General features: G+C 38.7%; 1 long non-coding RNA gene across 2 annotated transcripts in view; it reads right to left on the reverse strand.

The window, feature by feature from the left end:
- The window catches only part of LOC121930737, a 101,824-nt gene that overhangs the window by 13,666 nt on the left and 63,574 nt on the right, over positions 1 to 24,584 (reverse strand). Inside the window, exons 3-5 of one of the 2 annotated variants that reach the window (XR_006104008.1) lie at positions 11,634 to 11,716; positions 9,287 to 9,367; positions 5,429 to 5,537 (exon numbers count right to left, since the gene is read on the reverse strand). This is a non-coding gene — a long non-coding RNA (uncharacterized LOC121930737). The remainder of the gene's footprint in view (positions 1 to 5,428; positions 5,538 to 9,286; positions 9,368 to 11,633; positions 11,717 to 24,584) is intronic. The other variant, XR_006104007.1, reaches the window with a different exon arrangement.

Here is a 24,584-nt window from a genome sequence, read left to right on the forward strand (position 1 = left end):
TAGCCAGGAAAACCCTATGTGCACCTTAGGGCCATTTATAAGTTGGAAATTACTTGAAGGCACACTAACAACAACAATATTGTGAGCAGAAGTCAAAGACAAGATTATTTTTTTTAGGCAGAGCTATATCTGCTTTAGTCAGTATGGTGGTTTGTAAGTGGTTTGATTATCAGACTGAGAGCCCAGGGTTCAAATCCTTTCTTTGTAAATTTGTAAATGTAGATTTTAACATGTTGTAGCCACTTTGATTGTCTTGTTACAGAAAAGCGGGATATAAATAAAAATTTTATTACTTATTATTTATTATTTATTCTTGGCTATGAAAATCCACTGGGTGACCTTGGGGGAAGTCACATTTACTTAATCTAAGAGGATGGCAATGGCAAATTTCCTCTGAATAAATCTTTCCAAGAAAACCCTATGATGAACACAGAGAGAAATGGTTTAATCATCAAGAATGCAAATAATCAGGGCCGATCCTACCATTGGGCAGAGTGAGGCAAATATTATGCTGGCTGTCCTTAAGACAGCCTTATCCTCCAAGGTATGAAAAAGAACCTGATTCCATTGGCAATGTTGAAGTAAGGCTCACCTGCCAGTTCAATCAGCTTTTGTATGTAGAATGGGGATAGTATTCAACACCTTGACTAGTTCATATTCAGATGAAAACATGGAGTAGGTGTACCACCCCACTGACATGCCAGCCACCTGGGGCTACTGTGTGTGTGGGCTATCTTGTTTTTGGCCTCTGTCAGTAAAGTGTTTGGGCCAGCCTAGGAAATGGCAACTTTAATTGTTATATTCAGTATACATCTAGCTTTTGATGTTGAATCTCTTCTTATGCACATCTCTGAAGAACCTGGTTGCTCACTAGCCCAACTAACAATGAATTTTTCAGAATAAAATATTAGAAGAGACATGAGGCTTCTTCTCTAATGACAGCTTAATGTTGGGTCTGTTCCTTCCCCATCATAATGACTTAGGAAATAATAATGACTAATCCTTGGATATAATTATGTTTTGTGTTTTCCCACTTCTACTTCACATCATTGACTGCCAGTGATGAAGTCAGGTAATGATGTCATGATAAAAAATAGGTTGTATTAGACCCCATGAAGAGAAATTGAAATAGGCCACTGTGGGTAGGAGGTCTAGCAAATATCTGGTTCCACAATCAGCAGTTCCTCTAGAATTGCCTGCTGTAGGAGTTTCTGGCAAAAGAAAATAGCACTGACTTTTTGGGTATGTTGTAATAATGGCTCAGATACAAAGAACTGATTCCTGGCATGCTCAAGAGCTTGGGCATTTCCTGTGCAGTATCCTTTACTTCACCAAAAGACTCCCATTCTGAATAGTTTTATCTTCTTTTGAAAGCTGCATCAATTTGGTAGGTGGGATGACCCATGCTGTTGCATGACTAAGTTCAACCTCTCCCCTTGCCCCCATGAATCTGGATTGATAGTGAAAAAAAATTGCAATTAATTAATTGGAGGCAGACTGAGAAAACAAGTTCTAGAAATGCCATGTATGGGCCTAATTTGTTAATTTACCTGCTTCAAATATATCTAACTACTCCTTGCAATGTATTTTCACATCAGAAATCTTTTATGCTTAGATCATGCTTCTAGAGGAAAACCACTATAGCAAACATTAGTCAAGGAAGTTGGTAGGCTGGCAATAAAATTATAGCATATGGAGACAGTGTGGGGGAAATATGGTTTTCTGGTGGTGATGATGATGTTGATAATAAATCGATCATTTTTTGTTGCTTCAGTTGTCATTATCAGTGGGGTCTAGACTGAAATAGGAACTGAATTCTCATTTTAGTAGGCTCACAATGATTTACTAAGTTCTTTTGTGAATGTGATTTGTCGGGCCTCTACAGGCAAATTCTGACTCTCCATATTTCTGCTAAAGGTCACATAACTAATAGAAAAAGGTATGGAAGATGAATGTGTGTGTGTGTGCGTGCGTGCGGGCGCACGTGTGTGAAGAGAAAGAGTGAGAGATTTATGTTTTATACTTGAACATCTGTGCTAGCCAAGCAAAAGTCTAAAATTATAGAAGGGAGAATCATTAGCGCTTCCATTCCCAGCACTATCAAAATCATTTGTGCTTTGGAAGAAAACTGTTCACATAAACCCTGTCTCTCAGAAATACATGGATAACATAACAGTATTATATCAACATTACATTTTGTGTAAAACAAAAATGCTAGAATTGGCCATGATAGTAAGAATAGTGTTTCTGTTGGTTGTCATATGATCCACATCAAATAAGCCTGAGCAATGCTTTCAACACCAACTCATATGTATCCTTTGCAGAATGATCTAGTAACTGTGCATTCTGTTATATGATGAGACTGATGGGCACTGTAAAAGGTAAGTTAGAACTGGGCATGTAAAATCCACCTAGGAACCATGTCCTTTGTTTTTCTTTCTTTTTTAATGCCAGTTTCAAAGATGCATTTGCTTTATAGGGTAGTTATAATGCATTTCCACATAGTTACCTTTGATCTCCTCAGTTTTTTATGCTTGTATGGCACCTGAGAAAAAAGACGGGAAGGTTCTCAAAGCACCTTCCTTTATGCAGTGTAATGCACAACACCATGCCAAGAACTGTCTGGAGCTGCTGGAGGCATGTCTTGTTCTGCTTGTTTTGTTACCATCACCCCACCCAAACCACAGTTAGGTGGTATATTTCTAATGACTTCTACTTATGTTTTATAAGTTTTGGTGGAAAACTCATGTTTTCACACACCAGGCTCAGTTAATCTGCATGCATTCTGAAGCATTCTGGGAGATCTATCTAGAACTGAGTTCCCCAAACTTTGGTATTTTCCTGGAGGGAAAACAACCTGAAAATTGCTCTCCTTTTTCACATTCATAATGCCAAAATTTGATCAATCAAGTTAATTGTCTACAACCTCTGGCTATAGCTTTTCAGTATCAGATAGGAATCTTTCTCAGTCCTTCATGAAAAATGAGCTGGGAGCCAATGCAATACATACTGTCCACTACTGAGTTAGATATTGTCTCCTAAAGCAACAGGGGCAGAAGGTAGATCTGCATCAACAGAAGTATAGTGTCTAGATCAAGGGAAGTAATAGTGCAACTCTATTCTGCTTTGGTCAGGCCCCACCTGGAATACTGTGTTCAGTTCTGGGCACCACAATTGAAAAAGGATGTTGAAAAACTGGAGCGTGTCCAAAGGAGGGTGACTAAAATGGTGAAGGGTCTGGAAACCATGCCCTATGAGGAACGACTCATTAGCTGGGTATATTAAGTCTGGAGAAGCGAAGGTTAAGAGGTGATATGATAGCCCTGTTTAAATACTTGAAGGTATGTCATACTGAGGAGGGAGCTAACGTGTTTTCTGTTGCTCCAGAGACTAGGACCTGGAACAATGGATGCAAGCTCCGGGAAAAGAGATTCCACCTCAACATTAGGAGGAACTTTCTGACAATAAGGGCTGTCTCAAAGTGTGGTAGAGTCTCCTTCCTTGGAGGTCTTTAAACAGAGGCTGGATGGCCATCTGTTGGGGATGCTTTGATTTAGATTTCCTGCATGGCAGGGGGTTGGACTGGATGGCCCTTGTGGTCTCTTCCAACTGTACAATTCTATGATTCTATGATCTACTGGTCTACTGGAGGATTCCTAGGGCTGCATCTATACTGTAGAAATAATGCTCTTTGACACCACTTTAACTGCCATGGCTCCATTGTATAGAATCCTGGGATTTGTAGTTTTGTGAGGCACACAAAGGCTAAAGAGCTTGCATATCTATAAATCCCAGAATTCCATAGCATGAAGCCATGGCACTTAAAGTGGTATCCAACTGCGTTAATTCTGTAGTGTAGATGGAGCCTAAGAGATCTTTGCAACTAATCAGCAAGGAAGAGTTCTACAAATCTTTGTTCCTTCTTGGTGCATTTTGTCTGTTCATTAAAACAGTTGAGGACTTTTACATTTGCTTAGATTGTATATTGATCCTTAAAAGAGAAACTAGTGTTGGCTATCCCCACATCCCTGATTTCTCGGTCATCATAGTAAAGTCTGTTCTCTGGCTCAAGATTAAAGCCTCGTCTACAGTCAAATTTATTAGTTGTCCTAAATACAGTGTTTCAAGAATTCTGTCAAGTAATCTTCTTATAAAAATTTTAAAGGTTATATGGAAGGTTCTGTGTTTTCAATGTCACACAGGAATGTGATATTACAGTATTTCTTTTTTAAAGCAGAATGCAGGAAAACATTGAAAGATGCATTTTAAGTGAAGATTTCATGAAGATTATTACTAGTCTAAGCCATTGATGGAAGGCTTTAAACTAGATACCCTCGGAAATGAAAAAAATCTCTTTGGATAATAGATTGCTCTGAATTGGTGGCAATTGTATGTATGAGCTGTTACCCAGTGTTTTGAAGAAAAGCACTGGTAGAGATTTAACTCCAGGGGGCAGCATTGCACCATGATTAAACTGTGTTCCTTCCTTCAGGTAATCCTATAATGGAAATATAGAAAAATGAGCTAAATATCTCCCCCTCCTCTTCAAAGGCAGATCATTGGTCAGGATAAAGAGAATGAAAAAGCTTTGTTACACTGCTCAAGCTTGAAGTATGATGATTCATTGTGTTTAATATTAAAGCATTAGAATACTCTAGGGCATGTCACAGAGGTCTATCAAGACATTATTTTGGGTGGTGATCCTTGCTCCCACCTTCTGCTATCTAGGCAGGATTCCTTGTCATATTCTCTCTATTTCTTGTACAAGTCAAGGAGCCAGACAATTCTCAACAACATGTTTAAAAGGCTGAAATAAATGGGAATAGTACTCCTGCTACACCTATTAATAGTTGTGATGAGTGCAACTTGGCTGAGTTTCAGGACATGTTGGAGAAATGGGGCAAGGCTACAGAGAATTACTAAACTTTGTCTTATCTCATGCCAAGCTCAACGGTACTCCTTCACTTTCCCTTACTGTGAAGCTAATCACCTATTTGTTTTGATTTCTAACATCTCCTGACTGTGCTCTCACCAAGCCCTGCCTTTAATGTTTCTCAGCTTTTAAGTGTCTGTGAAGTTGGTGGAGGCTGCACTTCAACACATATTGTGCTTTTCTGCAAGGGTTTTTTTAAAAATTAAAAACAACACCCCAAAATTGCTGTTTGTAATTTTCTAAGATTGTGAAGTAGGCACAGCTGTTTCTATTTCACAAATAGGAAAGGAAGAAACAGAGTTACTACTGAATTAGCCAATGCCATGTGGTGATCTCCTTGTTAAGCCTATGGTCTCACTCAAGGTTTTGGCACCCGAAGCTTAGTGATTTCTCCACACTGGAAGGAACTGGCAAGGCTTACAGGTGTAGAATATCTAGTCTAAACTATGAATGGTGAAAGACTATCCTAAGAGTTTAGCTAAAAACGTGACTTACCACTGCCGATTTCATTTTGAATTCAGGATACATCCAGATTTTATAAGCAGCTGTATCCATTTTGGGAGCATGGCCAGACATGGAGAATCTATCTGGATATAGGATAACTCTATTCATTGGAAAAAAATTACACAAAATGTTTATGATGTGATATTTACACATGAGAAGGTTTACTCCAGATGGGAGGTGCCCATTACTTCCAGCTTTTCTTTGTCTGTTTCATAAAAAACAAGCCTTAATGAGGATTCAGGGTGCTTGCAAGTGATGGTGAGATTAAGACAATCTGCAAATTCTGATGTGTTGTCTCTGTCCATTCTTAATTAGCAATGGTGCTAGAAACTTCTATGTTAGGAACGGTTTTATTTAGAAATCATTAAAAACAGAAAACAGTATGAGTTATCTCTTTTGCACCAGTATATATACAATGTTGTTAATATCAGGTATTCAGACAAGGAGATGCAAATTCTATTCATGAGATATATACAGTAATTCATCATTTGTTTGTCAGCAGAATGCATTGCTCATATTGCAGCTAGGTTTCAAGCATTTATTTCCATCACTATGCTTGGATTATACTCAAGGAATTGTGTGTGTGTGTGTGTGTTCGTTCTATCATGATATTTCCCACTACCTCTTACTTCTAATCTACTGGTGAATGCAAATAAGTCCTTAACATGAGCCTATTTCAAGTGTATCTTCCTGTGATTGTAATTGTGCAGAATGGTGGTGGTGGTGGGAGAACAGAGAATTGGACAAATCTGTCAATTCATTTCATTTTCTATAATATGTGTACTTTACCAAGCAAGAATTCACTCCATCTCATTCTACATCAGTTTCGAGAAATAATAAAAAAGGGTATACTTTGATTGCCATGGGCATGAAAATGCATATGCCTTTTTGTATCAGTTTCCTGTAATAATGCTTTCCTTGGGGCATTCGGAGGCATTATTCCTTCTGTCAATAGATTAGAAAAAATTCAAAAAAGAAACTAAAAAGTAATTAGCAACATCTTGAATTGCAGTGTTCACCTTGTAGTGTTAATGGCAACAAATTACTTGGGATGTGCGCTGAGCAATGAGTTACATGATTAACTACCTTTACAAATAACAGTTCCAGTTTTGTAAATTACCTTATTTATGTCAAACACCAATCCTTCATTAAATTGCTTTATGCATTCAGAGGTGCAGGCAACAAAAATAGTGCATTTACTTTATTTAAGCATATGGGAATGCACATGACAGGCCAGAAAAGACCAATATAAAGATTAATTACTCCAGGATGTTGGAATTTAACTTGATTGCACAAGGTAAAACAGTTCAGTTATTTAATCATAGCACTGCTTTTGGCTTCAGAGTCCAGGAATATAGTGACTGTGCTTTCATTTCTGTGTAACATCCAAGTGTTTTGGTGCCTAACCATATCACTGTCTCTGAGAACAGGAAGGAATGATAACTTTGTACTATAGAAGGATGTCCATGGTCTCAGGATTAACTATACTATGAGAATTTTTCATCAGTCAACAGAAGACATCTTTTCAGGTCTTGAATGTGTGTGACAAAAAATTATTTAAATACATTCTAGAAAAGCTCAATAGATGATAGTTTCATCTCCACATACAATTTGTTTGGGGGTGAAGACAGGTATGTCCAGAATTTGTAAAAATTACCTATTTGAACTACAATTTCTAGAACCCCCAAGATAACATAGTTGGTATTTGTGTGTTTTTCTTCTTACTGGGTTTAACACACTTTGATCCTTCTGGTCTCATTACCATATTTACAATAGACTATAGTGCGATACCGTAAGGTCCATAATAATGTTGGACCTGTCTATTATTCTAGTCAGTATGAATTAACAATACATTTCTTACAGCACAAAATGTTTGACACAATCTAATTGTACAATGCATGATTGACAGCCAAAGGAAGCCCCCCTCCATCTTCCCTTTAACTGAAGAGAAAAGCTTGGTTCATATATTACTGGCATGGAATCTATTTCTGATATTGTCCCATAACGTCTTGATGAAGGAACCAGATGGTATCTGATGTGATTTGTCACTAGATCTTGATGGGCACCAACTCTTCAGTTATTATGGCAATTAAACAGGAGACAGTTGCCTGAAACTGCAAATCTTTTGCCATATTGTATCAAAAGTGACCACTGAGTCCAGTGCTCAGAACAGCTTCTAGCACCTAGGATGTGAGTTACAGGATTTTGGATCAGGAAAGAAGAAAACAAAAAATGGGACTGCATCATTTTCAACCAGCTGAAAAGCTGGTCTGTGTATACCTTATTATTTGTTATTGCGATGTGTCTTCAAATGGACTCTGATGTATGGAAATTGCATGAGGGTTTTCTTGCTAAAATTTATTCAGAGGATGTTTACATTGCCTTTTTCTTAGACTGAGCGGGAGTGACTTGCCCAAGGTCACCTAGTGGTTTTCCATGACTGAGAGGGGGATTTGATCCCTGTTCTCTTGAGTCCTAGTAAACGGTCACACCACTACACCATGCTGGCTCTCTCCATGTTCCAAGTCATAATTAAGAAAGAGAAATGAGTATTCTATATCGGCAGTGATTTATTAGAAAAAAAATTGCAAATCCATCATTGCAAGTGTCCTTTCAGGCTTCATGGAAATTTATGCCTGAATCTCATCAAGTTTAGATTTCTAAAGCTTTTTCTCTTTTTCTGTGGTTTTGTCATCAGCAAACCACCCAATCTATTTACCTTCATCATTTTACTGAGAAGTTTTTGGCATTTCAGTGAATCTGATGGATCAATCTACATTCAACTTGGGGCACTGAGTCTTTTGCTGATTCTTTGTGGTAGGGAAGATAAACTAAAATCCTATTACTCAACCCACTGTACTGTGATGGCAGTTTCCTTTGAGCCTGTTGGCAGTGTAGCATTTACTTTAAAACTGTACATCACATCAGAATTCATTGAGGGCCATTATTTGTCTGGCAGGATATTTATAAAAGGCAACGTTAGTTGCAGTTTGCCATCAATATGTTTTTCTCATATTGACAGCTGAGCCAAGCCAGTCATTTTGAAATATTTTAATGCAATACTCCTCTACAGGATATCATTAATATTTCTATCTGGACTAGATGTGATAATTTTATGAAAATTAGTTGAAAAGTAACAGCAGGAACAGGGATGAGGAAGGTGTTTCAATTTCTTGTTAGGAATAATATGAAAATTTTGTGATAAGGCCACATTGTGTGATTTGGTTTTCTCCCTCACTTCAAGTATTCTATGGAATAAAATGGGAAAACTGAAGCCTCATAGCTCTCTTTGACCATTAAGAAGGCCACAACTGTGAACTATTAATTTATCATCAGGAATGGTCAGGCTTAGGGCCATGGTTCTGTTAGAGTTGACTTTCCTCTGCATGCTTTTGTGTGTGAGTGTGTGAATGTGGTAAAAATCTGAAGTAGCCTGTTCTCATTGCAGGTCTGGGCATAAAAATGGGTGGTTAGATGCTGCTTAATCCTCCCCATGAGTAGTTTTTCTTCCCAAATGTGTTCTTTCCCAATGGCTTTTCACCCAAGGAGGAAAAGATTGAGGGACCCAGATAATGTCAGGTGGCAACTGTAGATAAATGGAGAGAGAATGGCATGATGAGAAGTAAATTAATACTCTTTCCATTTGGTGTTTTATCTGCAATAAAAGGAAGTTTTATTTCTGGTGATGAATCATTCTGGGAATGTATGTAGGCTTCTAAGCTAGCTATACTGGGGGGAAAAAAGGAGAAGAAATAACTTCTAGGCAGTGTAGGCTTTGAGTCAATACCTGGGCAGGCTTTGACAAGTTTTAGGAAGAGTTCATAAAACACAACTGACAATTATCCCCACCTGTGTCATGAACCTACAGAGTGGCCTTCAGGCATGTTACTTTCTCTCATCCTCAGTGCCTTCAACATGGAAATGGCAAATCTGTTTTAAAAAAAATCCGTAAAATGGGAAGAATTATTTAATTCACAGGCTACTACAAGATAGAGTATAACCAGATTTTGTAGACATTTGCACATTTAAAGTAAGTGTGAATAATAATAATAATAATAATAATAATAATAAATAGCACAAGATAATTTTCTTGTCTGCCCTCCAACTAGGGTTGATGTCACCCAGTGCAGTAACTCATGGCCTGCTGGGCTGGGGAAGTGGATAGGGAGGATCTCATCCCAAGGAAACCAGTATCCTTCTATTGCCTTCTTTCCCTGAGTCAAGACAGCGACTGTGAGATACAACCCCTGATCAAGAACAGTTTTAATTACAAAAGATCTCCACCCCTCAAGGAAAAAGGAAGCCACAGCAAACAGCCCACCTCATTAGAGAACAACAGCAGAAAGGAGGCAAACAGATCAGGAGGGGAACATTTTGGTGGAGGTGGTGGGAGGGAAGGCTTCACCCCTGGCCTCAGCCCCCAAAGGGAGTGGCACACCAACTGCTTTATCACACTAGGGGGCAAACAGGATTTAAACAAGAGTTAAAAAGGAAATGTTGTGTGATAAACATCAGGTATTTCCTGTTTAACTCTCACTTAACTCTTGTTTTAATCATGTGAGCCCCTAGTATGATAAAGCAATAAGAAGAGCCCCCCTTTTTTTCTGGAGGAGGGGCCTTGGGATGTCTTGCTGGTCTCTGGTATCACCTCCTCTGATGGTGTCATCTGGCATGGTCTGAACCCCCCGTTCTCTCTAGTGACGTCACTGCTGCCCTCAGTTTTTAAAACTGCATTGCTTTGGGCTTTTCTTGATGGTATTGAATCATAAAATCATACAGTTGGAAGAGATCAGAAGGTAGCTCAACAATGGGGAGGGGGTACGGCAGCCTGTTCCCAAGATGCACAAGCATGCAGATGCTTGGGATAGGATGTACCAATAGTTGTGGAAACCAAAACATCATGCTATGCCAAAAGAGAATGGCACTATTTCAGAAATATTTGCTAGTACTATTTGAGCTACCAGAGTAGAAATAAAAGCTAACTATACTATTAAAATGAAAAAATACTCACCATTATTCATTTTCTGGATGAAAAATAGGTTCCCCAGCACCCAGGAAAGCCAGTCAGGAAGAATTTTATGAAATTTTTCATAGAATCATAGAGTTGGAAGGGACCACAAGGACCATCCAGTGCAACCCCCTTCCATATAGGAACTCACAATCAAAGCATCCACGACAGATGGCCATCCAGCCTCTGCTTAAAGACCTCCAAAGAACTGCGTTCCACTGTTGATCAGTGGAAGTTCATCCTAATGTTGAGCTGGAATCTTTTTTTCATCCATTGTTGCTTGCATTCATTGTTCCATGTTCTAGTCTCTGGAGCAGCAGAAAACAAGCTTGTTCCATCCTCAGTGTGACACCCCTTCAAATACTTAAATAGGGCTATCATATAATTTCTTAACTGTCTCTTTTGCAGGCTAAGCATACCCAGCTCCCTAAGTCTTTCTTCATAAGGCATGGTTTCCAGGCTCTTTGACATTTTGGTGGCCCTCCTTTGGGCATGTTTGTCAACATACTTTTTGAACTGTGGTGCCCAGAACCAGACACAGTATTCCAGGTGAGGCCTGACCAGAGCAGAATAGAGTGATACTATTACTTCCCTTGGTCTAGACACTATACTTCTATTGATGCAGTCTAAAATCGCATTGGTCTTAGCTGCTGCATCACACTGTTGACTCATGTTCAACCTGTGGTCTAGTAGGACTCCGAGATCCCTTTAACATGTAGTCTTGTTAAGCCACTGGTTGCATTTCCACTCCAATATCTCTTTCTTTCTTTCTTTGTTTTCTACGGCCTGTTACAGACTGCCAAAATAAAGCTGCTTCGGGTCTCTTTGGAGGTATGCTATTTAAATGATGCATGCATCCTAAGAATCCGGAAACTGCACCAAAGCTGCACTCCAGTCCTTAGGAATGGAGTGTGGCTTTGGCGCGACCTCCAGACTCTTAGGACCCATGCATCATTTAAATAGCATACCTCCAAAGAGACCTGAAGCAGCTTTATTTTGGCAGTCTGTAACAGGCCTCTCTTTCATCCAACTCTGGGACCCAAGATGGTTCACAACATGATTTAAAATCATGTACCACTAAAACCATAATTAGAGTGTTAAAATGATTTGAAACACAAATAAATGTATTACCATATTAAATAATAAATAAATAAAAACAGTTTTAAAATAATTTAAAATATACTTAACCAAAAGAAAAGTAGGACAACACTCCCATTGTAAAATCCTTTCTCTCAGCAGGCAGGCGGTTGTCTGAATGAAAAGGCATTTTCCTGGCAGAAGAAAAAAGAGAGAGCTAGTCTAGCCTCCTTTGGAAGGGAGTTCCACATCCTGGGAACAGCTACCAAGAAGGGCCTTCCACATCCCACCAAATGTGCTAGTGAGCGTGGTAGGACAGAGAGGGTATACTCAGAATAGCTTAAAGTCCAGCGAGGGTCATTTGGGGAGTCCTTTGTAGCTTGAAGCCCAACCATGCAGGGCATTCTACATGACAAGCATTTTGAACCATACCAGAAATGATCCAGTACCCAGTGAAGCTATCATAACAAGTAATATGTGTGTTTCCTCTCAACTCTTTGGCTGCAATAGTTTGAACCTTTTGAAATTTCTGAACACATTCTAATGGCAACTCAGTATATAATGGGTTACAGTAAAACAAATGAGATTCAATAAAGGAATGTGATATTGTGCTTAAATTTCAGTAAACCAAAAGATGGACTCAGTCAAGTGATCCAGAATAAATTTATATTTCCCTAAAAAAATAAATAAATTAGTGCAGTTATCTTTGAAGCATAGAATCATAAAATCTTAGAGCTGGAAGGGGCCTCCAGGGACAACTAGTCCAACTTCCCTGCCATGCAGGAATATACCACTACAGCAGTCTTAACAGATGGCCCTCCAAACTCTGTTTAAAGACTTCCAAAGATGGAAAGTCCACCTTCTTCTTCAGAAAAAAATCAGATTTTCTACACGATGATGAAATTGTTAATTAAAAACACACTGAATTCAGACACTTTTGTTATATTAAAACATGAATTGTAAGACTTCTTTGAAATCTAATGTTTCCTTTTTTATTTATTCCCTGCAGAATATGATTTTAGACTAAACAAGTCATTTTTCACCAATGAAGGCAGCCAAATCATTCATGCTTTAATTTTTTTTGCTGCTAATCTGTGGCAGCTGGTGAAACTGGGGTTGATATGATTAACCTGTGCAATCATTTATCTTCCTACATAATTAATATGAAGTCTTACCTTTAGCTTTTGAATATTGATTTAGCCTCATAGCAGATGAATTAATGATTGGCTATACCTATTGTAGTTATGATAAATATTGCTTACCTCTTTCTATTAGAAAGAGCATTTGTATGCTAGCTACTATATTCATTTACATAATGTTAAAAAAATGTCCCATTGCAATATGTCATGAATGCACACTGCTTTTCCTTGTTCTCACTTTCCTCCTTTTGCAAAATGAGTGTTTGATATAATAAAGATGGAAGGAGCCTTCAGTAATGCCAGAATACACAGAAACACAAGGCAAGCTCTTCTTTTTTAGTGAGAGAAGTATGCTTGTAGTATAATATAATATTCTGCATGATAGAGAACAAGTCATTTTATAAATATTAATAAGGTTGAACTAATTGTTACAAGAGTCCTATGGCAGAGTTTGGAGTCCCTTTTTTTTAAAATTACAGTGGTACCTCGGGATACGAATTACCCAGCTTACGAATTTTTCGGGATACGAATAAATCCCATAGGGATTTATTGTTTCGGGTTACGAACGTTTTTTCGGGTTACGAAAAAACGCCGGCGCTGTTTTAAATGGAGCCGCGGCGGAGCCGCGGCTTTTTTCCCATTAGCGCCTATGGCAATTCGGGTTACGAAGGTTTTTCGGGTTACGAAATTAGCCGCGGAACGAATTAATTTCGTAACCCGAGGGAGCACTGTACTTGAGTTCCTAGAACCCTCCAACAATATCTGGTGCCAGCCTTTCCCATTGCTCCTTTCTTCATTCCTTTTGTCCTTTCAAATTTGATTTTGGAATAATAATGATAATGATTTTTGAGAATATGTCAGTCAACTAAAAATCAGGGCTTTACAAGTTACTTTAAAAAAGAAACTAGTTATGGAATTGCAAGGCCTCAAAGTAGGGTTACCTGACATCACAGTCAGTATAGGTATACCACAAAAGGAGTGAGGTTACCCCTTCCTAAATTACAATTGGCATTTATGCAGCTGTAGCTTTGTCTTAAATCCCATTGAATAAATGCCATTTATATTGGTGTTCACTTCAGCAATTGAGTCTGTGGGTCTACTCTAGTTGAACTAGAAAGTGTATTTAGGCCATGATTATTAGAAAAAAGGATGAACCCAAATTCTACATAAAACCCATTGCCATTTTTCTTTTGTATGGGTGTAAATGGTTTGCTATAACATTACAAATTCCACATCTGTGGGCTTTGTTCATAAGCAGATTTGTTTTTCTCAAGTTGATTGCCATAACATCTTTAGGATCCCTATGTAAAAGCTAAGGAATTTTACAAGTGCAGTAAATTCTGAAACACTAGAAATCAGATTTTGGAATTTGTGCACACCTCAGAAAGACTAGGCTGGACAAGGCAACTCAGTCTTCTAAAATCACTTTTGAAAGAGCCACAAAAGAATGTGTCTTTCATGGGCAACAATGTCAGCTAAATTATTAACTGCCATTTCTCTGTCACAACTTTTAATGTTAATGCTAGTAATGTAACACAGAGTTGTCTTAACATGTTCAATGGTTTGGATTTTTAAGCTCTCTAGAAGTAAACAAAGTGTGTTCAGCCTTTTATACTAATGGTCCAAGCTCTGGTCAGGGACAGTGATAGGCCACAAACTGGAGAACAAGCATAAGAGAAAAACTTGAAAGATCAAGGTTAGAATCAAGAAAAAAAAACACCTTGGTATATTAGGAATGAAGCAAAGGCAGACCTTGCTTGTGTGTATTTGTCACACAGGGTTGAAATGTACTGTTTTTTCAGATCTTGGTATTAGTTATCTGCCAATATCAGTTGAACAGATGGCAACTCTGCATCGAAGGATAGGCTGATTGTTTTTTCCATGCGTCTTTAGTGAAGTTATGCCTAATTCATGGTGTTTAGTGGGTACAATAGTTTTACAACATAAATAATCTGTTAACACTACTGAATGTATCTCACTGTCAGGCCAAGTTATGCCCAGTTTTCTTTCCTTTAGCATGATTACCACAGCATCTTGGATATTTTATGTTTTAGATTAATCTTTGCTGGCCATGTTGGTTGGCAAATTCTAGGTGTTGTAATCCAAGAAAGTTACCTTTCCAAGTTCTGCTAACAACTCATTCCAAATATTTTTTTTCCCTTTTGCAAGGTTGATATATGATAGGGACAAATATGGACTCAGACTCAACAGACTGACCATTAAGGCTGGCCTGGAGGCACAGTTGGGTGTGGCATCCACATGACACACACCCTGACTCTGCCTCAGGGCAGCGTGATGCCGTGTGCTGCTCCACATGGTGTGCGGCATTACAGCGTTCCTCTGGCGCTGCGTCTACATGATGCAGCGCCAAAGGAGTGTGGAAAAGCCACATGCTGACAGCTATGGCCCCCTTGCCAGGGCGCAAAAAGGAGCCATGGAAAGAAGAGATCAGGGCCATGGCATGTAGTTGCTGCAGCCCTGATCCAGTGCTAAAAGGGGTGGCTTGTTGAGCCCCTAAGTTACTAAAAGGACAAGAGGTGGATCTGGCCTCCTTAATAGTTTGAGAAATAACTATTGGGATAGCAACCAACCATGTGTGTAACATACCAGTTTCTCTGCATCTGTTTTCTGAAATGCATTCATCTCAAGATACTATCAGGGAGCTGGTGGAGTGGTCTGTGTATTGCACTATGACTCTGGAGACCAGGATTTGAATTCCTGCTCAGCATAGAAACTTGCTGGGTGACCTTGGGCCAGTATAGTCTCTCAGCCACAGAGGAAGGCAAAGATAAAATCTGGTCTGAACAAATCTGGTCAAGAAAATCCCAAAATAGGTATGCCTTAGGAGCACCATCAATTGAAAGTGATGAAGGTACATTTCTAACTCCAAGATGTTATCATTTAAGGGGCAGTATTGTTGTTGATAGTAACAGCAAATACTCTATGGATGGGAACCCTTTGGTCCTATGGATGTCTTGTGTTTTGGCTCTCAGAGGTTCCAGCCAGCATGACCAATGGTGAGGGATTATGGGTAATGTACTTCAAATTAACTGGAAGGCCAAAGGTTTCCGACCCCAGATGTAAATAGTACTGTAAAAGATGCATCTAAAGGTTAATTTGTTTTTGGAGTTTTGCAGCAGTTAGCCCAGGTATTAGTAAAGGTTATCCAATGAACAGAACTAATTAACAGAGAAGCATGAGACAGGGAAGTAGCTACAAAGTGGGCAAAATTGCTCCTCCAAATTGTGCCCCTAAATTTAATTTGCCTTCAGCCCCAAAATCTGCAGAGGGACACTTAAAATAATTCATACCTAGAACTGTTACATTGGCTGTGTTTACATTCCTGTAGTAACTATTCCTTCACCTTTTCTTTGGGTTTCTAAATTATATTGCTAAAAGCTCAACTGGAATTTTAAAGTTTCTGTAATGCTAGAAATTTGGTTAATGAAGGTGGAGATGGCAGAATTTTTATTGGGGGGCATTTTGTCCCCACATAACTACAACTCTTACATAGGGTGATAGTGACTAGTAACTAAGTAGGATCTAGAAGTCGTTAAAGTCTTTCTTCTCTATAAAGTAAGATTTAAGAGTTCTGTTCCTTCAGTGCTGTTGAAATGTATCCATGGTCTAATCTGCACTGCAGGAACAATGTAGTTTGATACTGCTTCAGCTACCATGGCTCAAAGCTACAGAATCCTGGGATTTTTAGTTTTGTGAGATATAGGAGCTTATGCTTTGGCCAATAAGTCGGCTTACCTCTTCCGGCTTCAGTTCTGGATCTGGGACGCCCCCGGATGTTATCATAACTAAATTGCCACTGATCTAAGTGGGATATTACAGCTTGGATGCATCCTGGGTCAAAGCCTTACTCAGACTGCACTTTTTCAAAGTTGGGGAATTTCTGACTTAAAAAATTGGCTGGCTGAGCGAGCGAGGCTTCGACCCAGGATGCACCCGGGTGGTGGCATTCTGCATAGATCAGTGGCGATTTAGTTATGATAACATATGGGGGCATCCTGGATCCAGAATTGAACCCGGAAGAGATAAACCGGCTTACTGGCCAAAATGATAAGAGCCATAAAACCTTCTCTGTCAGAGAGCTCTGGTGCCACAACAAACTATGTACACTTCCGAGGATTCCATAGCAATGAGCCATGGAAGTTAAAGCAGTATCAGACTGCATTGTTTTTGCAGTGCAGATTAACCTTGTGTTTTCCATGTGTCTTTCTAGCTCATAGTCTTTTGATAAGAAGTGCTACATATTTCCATTTTAAAAGTGATCCTATTATCCTCCACAAAATTTTAGAAAATCCCATACAATATTGACTTCTCTCAGATTCTTGGCCAAAACTCTTGTTCTTTTAGCCACTTTTCATCCTTTTTGTTTCCTGAGCTTAGTCTTTTTGTTCTAAGAGAAATAATTCTCCTTGTTTCCTTTGCTTAGGCCTAATGGCTGTCTTTTCCCTCTGTTCTCTCCATCCATATTGCAAAATCTTGTTTCAAGGGTGATCAAGAGAGGTTGCTTCCCTCCCTTTTTAATTAGTGTTCCTCGGAGTAATAAACAGCAGAAAGATCAGAGAATCAAGCACGTCCTACACTTTCATACGTTTTTTTTAAAAAAAAAAATCCCAAAAATCTGAGAAGCCTTATAAAACAAGTTGCTTCTTACACTGTTCATAAAACATTGCAAAAGCAGCATGTGTTGAAATTCCCTAAGGGTTTCACCAAAGAAAGAGAGGGAAAAAAATCCAAACAAGATGAAGAAAAAGTAAGAAGAACAGAAAAAAAAGATGAGCTTTTAGTAAAGAGAATTTTGCTAATACCATTTAGTTAGGTAGGCCAATGAATACCAGGTGCTGTAGGCTTAATTTCAGAGGAAGGAACTGGGAAAACCACATCGGAGTATTTCTTGCCTAAGAAAACACTATGAAACTCATGAAGTCATCATATGTCGACAAGCAACTTGAATGTGCAACTTGAATGTTCATGCATGCACACATGCAACACACAAACACACGCACGCAAGCAAGAACATACACTCTTAGTTAAATTCAGACATTTTTGTGTGATTGTGCAGAGTTTTAATTTATCCTGGAAAAAGCAGCTGAATGTCTTCTTAAGAAAAAAAATAAGCATGATAAATTTAAAGTGACATTCTTATTCCCATAGAAAGGGGAAGAGCTCCCCCATTCTCATTTCTTTGGGGGGCTGGAAAAATATTTTGTATTTTGGATGAGTTCCTTGTTATGCTAACCTTTTGGAGTAGAACAACATTTTCCCTGATAATATGCTTATGAGAATAATTGTCTAGATTTTGAACCAAAGTAAAAAATAACACAAAATGATTTCTTTAAAAAATGCTTTGCTTTTTGAAAATTTTCTGCCATTTCCCCCCAGCCTTTTATTTTTGTTGTACCTAGAAGTTACTGAAGCAAACATTGCTGAACACACACCATGATGCAAGATGTATAATGTGTATGATGTACCAAGTCATAGAAACACAATAGTTTATAGTTGTCTTTTCTCTCATCACCCTTCAGTCAATGGCAAAAATAACAAAGAATTACAAGAAATATACAATATATTTATTTCTTCATTATTGCTGCCCTGTGATACAAACAGTATTCAGAACCTTATCACACAAAAACCCAAAGTCGGAATGGAGCCAGAGAGTAGCTGCTTTCTCTGTGCCTTATCACATGACATTGTAGCACTTCGGTTCTTTTTCTGCAGGATTTGGTTCTAAAAATGAATCTTTTTTTATCTGGACAAATCTGGCCAACAAAAGACATGCTTTTATGACCATCTCCCCTGACAAGAGAGTTGAAGTACTATGATGTCATGCAGTAAGGCACAGAAAAAGCTGCTCCTCATGCAATAAGGCTCCTAGTCCTTGAGAAACAGTTAAGCATTTTCTGTTACTAAGCTTTGTTTCCTGGAAACGAACTAATGCAGTTTAGCATTACTTTTATAATGTGTCAGAAACTGTGTTGTCCTATGTCTTATGCGTTTTTAAATTTGGAAATGAATAAAGATACAATCAGAGTATTGTTTTCAATGGTGGTAATTTCTAACTGCAATGAACTGATACTAAAACTAACAGCTATAATTTGTATTTTATTGATATTGGTCTGATCTAGTTTGGAAACATTTCAGACTTTTATTTTCATCTTTATAGAGATTTCCCATAAACTGGGCAATAGCAATGGGCAGGACACAATAGCTGCACACATCCTCTCTTGGAAGATATGAGGGATCGCAGGCTGCATTTTACTGAATTACATGTACAGAAAGAACAGCATTGGCTCACATTGCATTGTTTCTTCTCCTTCTCGCTCATAATGTTCACATCTCCACTGTGCATGAAAATACAATACTAGAACACAATACTCAGTATGAGATTGAATATGGAAAAGTTATTTATTAGACTACATGACTTTTTTGAACTCCAAAAAATAAAATAAAAGTCTCTAAGTGCAATGTGAGGAAAAATTCAAGGTTAAGTATGAGACGATGACCTGATTAGGTGCCTGGTGTCTTGAAAGAGCTGCCTATAAATCTCCCAGCCACTCCCTGGAGGCTTTTTTGATTTCAACCCTCCTTCTTGGACACTAGCAGTACTGTCTGGTGTTTGTGTTTTCTTTAAAACTCTATTTTATTTCTTGCTGGCTTTGTTTATCTTGGACTACTGACTGGCTGAATGACTTCTGGACTGGCTGACGACCATTCTATTCCTTCCCCCTTCATCCTGCTGCATACACTGTGCTACTCGCTCACTGAATTAACTCATCAACAGTTCTTATACTCCATTCACCTGGTTCCTGGGCCATATGTTGATTGGAACATAGAACAGTTGTGGCCATCCCACTTAACCCATAATAAGGTATCCGGCCTTCCTGTCTTGATGCAACTGTCCTATTTCTATTTGTTTATGTTACCTTTCTCCTTGTTTTACAGTGGGATGTAAAAATTAGCTAAAACATATCAATACAATTAAAACATAATTAATAGATCACCATATTAAAATCATAAATGAAACAATATTGTTGTTGCTGTTGTTGTCGTGCTACTACAAGTCATTTCTGACTTATGGTGATCCTAAAATGACCCTATTGTGGGATGTTCTTGGCAAGATTTGTTCAGAAGGCTTAGCTTTGCCTTTCTCTGAGGTTAAGAGAGTGTGACTTGCCCAAGGTCAATTAAGGGTTTTCCATGGTGAGTGGAGATTCGAACCCTAGTCTATAGAGCTGTAATCCAGTGTTTAAACCACTACACGATGCTGACTGCGAAAATTAGCTAAAAACATAACAATAAAATTAAAACATGATTAAAGATCATCATATTAAAATAATAAATTGAAAAATATAAAATCTTTATATAATGTGAGATCAAGCAACTTCCATGCTTACAGAGAAAAGCCATCTCTTATTATTTTGACATTTTCTGAAATGAAAGCCAAAAGATGGTGGTGGTGGTGTTTTGATTTAAAAATGTCATACATTTTGCCCAGATTGTCAGTAAGTTTTCATTTGAAAAAGACTAAAAATAGATTTTGTCACTCTCTGTCTTCCTCCCCAGTTTGAAAGGCTGCTGAAGGAAGGGGCATTGCTTTCCTTCTCTCCCTTTGGAATATGTAATCTAAATTCTGTAAAAAAAGAGAGACACAACTATTGTTCTTTCATGAGCCATAGTTTAGATCAAGTTCAATTAACTTAGATACATTTGCCATTTTGTCCCTGCATGGGTTTGGCCTGAGCATGCTCCGTGTGAGCTTGACAGAATGTTCTTTTGTTGCTAGTTTTTTAAAAAACTGATTGTATCTTTGTGAGAGGACATTTAGATGGTGCAGTCTGTGTCCACTGGGAAAAGCTTTGTCAGCTCTTGTCTGCTGAGCTTAAGAATTTGTTGCAGGGAGCTTGAGCAGCCGAGCATGTTTATACCCACAGAAAACAGTATACCCACAGCGAACAGTGAATTCTCCTTCCTAAATTGTTCTAACTGAAAGCAAAGCAAAGTAGAAGAAAAACAAGTTCATTCTCCGACCTTGAAAGACCATGCATTCATTATAGTTTAGAATCTCCTAGTATTTGTGTGTGTGTGTGTGTGTGGGGGGGAAAGTCAGTGAAAGCAGCTGTTTCTTTCCCCCTGAACATTTAAAGGAGACAGCTTGGAACTGGCTGCTTAGATATTTGCCTGTCTTACAGAAGGTACAATGAGTGTACAATGAAACTAGAGCCAATGTGGTGTAGTAGTTTGACCATTGGAATATGACTCAGGAGACCAGGGTCCAAATCCCCACTCAGCCATGTAAACTTACCAAGTGACCTTGGGCAAGTCACACTCTCTCAGCTTCATAGAGGTGCAATGGCTTTGAATAAATCTTACCATGATCGGTTTGCCTTAAGGTTGCCATTAAGTCAGAAACAATTTGAAGGCATACAAGAACAAGAACAATCTATCAGTGGCTTTTGATATTATCAGCCATAGTATCTCTTTGAGTCACCTATCTGGGATGGGGCTTCTACGTGTTCTACATTGGCTCCATTCTTTCCTGGAAGGGCAAACTCAGAGGGGGATGTTGGGGAATTCCTGCTAGACTTCTTGGCAACTGGCCTGTGGAAACCCTCAGGATTTAGCCTTATATTTTATAGTTTTTTAACATATACATGAAACCACTGAGAGAGGTTGTCCAGAGTTTTGGGGTCAGGTGTCACCAATATATTGATGATACCCTGTCTCTTTCCCTTGTAAATTCCAAGGAAGCTTTCCTGTGCTAATGTCTGGCTGCTGTAATGGATTGGATTAGGGGAAACAAATTGAAGAGAGAGGTTCTCTTGGTCAGTCAAAAGACAGACCTTGGAATAAGGATTCGGCCCGTGTTAGATAGGATTACACTCCCACTGAAAACACAGATTTGCAGTTTGGGGATAGTCCTGGATTCTGCTCTGATCCTGGAGGGCAAGGTTTCAACTGTGACCAGGAGTGAATTTGCACAGTTAAAGCTAGTGCTCCAACTGTGACCATTCCTGCATAAGCTGACTCTGGCTACAGTGGTACACAACTTGGTTAGATCTTGCTTGGATTATTGTAATGGGCTCCACATGGGGCTGCCTTTGAAAAGTGCTCAGAAACTTCAGTTGGCCCAAAGAGCAGCAGCCACATTGGCCCAAGACAGATGGGTCAAATAAATTGGCTTCCAGCTGCTTTGAGAGTGTGGCATTTAGATGATGCATGCTCCCAAAATGGCTGGAAGCCATGCCGAGGGTGCACCAAGCCAGCAAAAGTTGGCCCTTTTAGGAGCAGATTAAATCAATTCCTGCTGGCTGCCATCTTGGGACTGCAGTGGTGACTCACTTTGGGAGTGGGCCATGTGGGCTCCTTCCAGACCGTCTGCTTTGGCCCATTGTTAACTGGGGCTGCCTGCAAGGAGCACACAATTTCTTTGTTGCAACAGCTCCATTGTCTGCTGGTCTATTCCTGGTTGTTGTTTTTGTTGTTTTGACCTATAAAGTCTTATATGGCTTTGGTCCAGATTATTTGAAGGACCATATTTCCCTTTAGGCTGTAAGATCATCTGGAGAGGCCCTTCTCTCAGGCCTACTACCTCCCTAGGTTTGGTAGGAATAAGGGAGAGGGCTTTCTTGGTGACTGCTCCCAAACCTTGGAACTCCTTCCCCAGCAAGGCCAGGATTGTTCCATTCTTACTGTCTTTCCATCAGCAAGTAAAAACATTTTTATGCTATCAGGTTTTCAGAAACGAAGTGGGGTGGGGGTTTTCATTCTGTGTGGTGCTGTTTTTAAAGTTTGCATATGGTCTTCTAATGAATTTTAACATTTTAACATTTAATATTTTAACTTTATAAATAGTTTAATCACGTTTAAAACAACTCGTATATTTATACTTTTGTTAATGACTTTGTATAGCTTTAATCTCTTTTGTTTTTAAATATGTTGCAAGCCACCTTCAGACCCATTATTGAGATTAATAAAGGAACGTACATAAATAACTTTAAAAAATAAACATGCTACAAAATCAGTATAATGATTAAGATGCTTTTTCACATTATACACTATGATTCCACTTTAATCACTATGGCTGCATCCTGTGGAATCCTAGGATTTGCAATTTAGGGACGGGTACCAAAAGAGCTCTTGTATGTCAACAGACTACACACTTCAGGATTCCATAGGATGCAGCCATTGCAGTTAAAGTGGAATCATAGTCCTATAGTTGTGTAATGTGAAATGGCCCTAGGAGAAATAAAACTGAGGAAGCAGCCATTTTATGAACCTATTTCTTCTTGAATTATTTGGGTAGTTTATTTTTAAATCAAATACTGGTGATATCATTGTTTTCCTCCAGCCTTTGTATAACCACAGTAAGTCACCACTTCATTTCATAAAGGTTTACCCAGACATTCTATTTGAAAGTGCTCTCTCAATAAAAAATCATCCTTGTCGACTTTCCCCCGAGATAAGCTGTTGTTAGGGATGGGAAGAATTCCCACCAGCGTCTCATTTCTCAGCCATGACAGGCTGTCTTGAGTCTTGACATGGCTAGATGGTTTGCCAGGAACATTCTCACTTCCACAAGAGTTGTCTCACAACAGGTTTTTTTTGGGGGTGGTGGTGGTGGTTATGTTTCCCATTCTTTTTGCACAAAATGCAGCAGCAAATAACTTGTGCCTTTTCCCTAAGTACATAAACCTACACACACACACAAAGCACATAAAGATTTACTGATGGAAATGCAAAACAATCCATCACATGCTTCTACATTTTAAAAGTCCATACTATATCAATGCAGCAATCAGCATAGTTTCAATTGCATGGCACATACATAGGCACACACACATCTCATAAATTCTGAAACCAAGGACCGCCTCACATGGATAAATGTCCCCCCCTTTGTTTCAGTGTGACCACAAGGACAAGCTAAGATTTACACCCTTAGTTGTTCTGCCTTTTTGAAGGATTCATTTATGGATTTAACCTTTTCTATTAAGAGTATCTGACTGTTATCTAATAATGTACTATTGTATCAGCCACTCAACTCCTAGATCAGATTTTGCATAAACAAGACGTTTTAAGTGACCTCCTTTTGATTTAAGCTTGACTTGTACTATCTGAACTAAAAGGTTTTTTTTTTAGTTCTCATTTCCTGAGGTGACTCTGATGTTATAATCTGTTAACACCAAATTGCCATGTCTCACAGTTGGATTTTTGCTTTCCATGCCTGCAAGAGCTGTATTAATCCATAAAGATTTTTAATATATATTTTCTCCTGTGTAAGTCACACCTTTGATACTAGCCTTCTTTGTATAGGGGCACAGAAATAATACATTGTCTGGATCACTGTCAAAAAGTCTTCTATGTCTGCAGTGGAAAGCAGGTATTTTCCTTCACAACTGCAGCATCTTTAAGGTTCACACCATTCACTTAATGGAAAAAGGACTGCTACTTGGGCACACTGTGGAGCTGAACCTGTTCCTTATTCCTGTTGACTTCACATCCCAAGCCATTTGATAAATGAGTGACCTCCTGTGTGTATATCCCCAGGTAATCCATCCTAGAGAGACATTGACCTGAGATGGTGCTGTGGGAGTGAAATAGAACCATCGCTTTTATATATGTAAGATGATTATTACTATATTCCCTTTATATAGGACACAAAACAACACACATTCACATTTCATGCCTATCATGAACTGTTGGGATGTAAGTATCCAATGTATGATGAATCTCACTAAGTTATCAGAATTATATAGTTGACTCTGTGTGTGTGTGTGTGTGTGTGTGTGTGTATATATATATATATATATACATATATATATATATATATGGTATTGTTCAACATTGAAGATCATAGAGCTATCCACCCGATACACGTAGATGTGATGACACAAGGCAGTCCTAGAGTTAA

The sequence above is a fragment of the Sceloporus undulatus genome, chromosome 5 (assembly GCF_019175285.1).
Source record: "Sceloporus undulatus isolate JIND9_A2432 ecotype Alabama chromosome 5, SceUnd_v1.1, whole genome shotgun sequence".
Lineage (NCBI taxonomy): Eukaryota > Metazoa > Chordata > Lepidosauria > Squamata > Phrynosomatidae > Sceloporus > Sceloporus undulatus.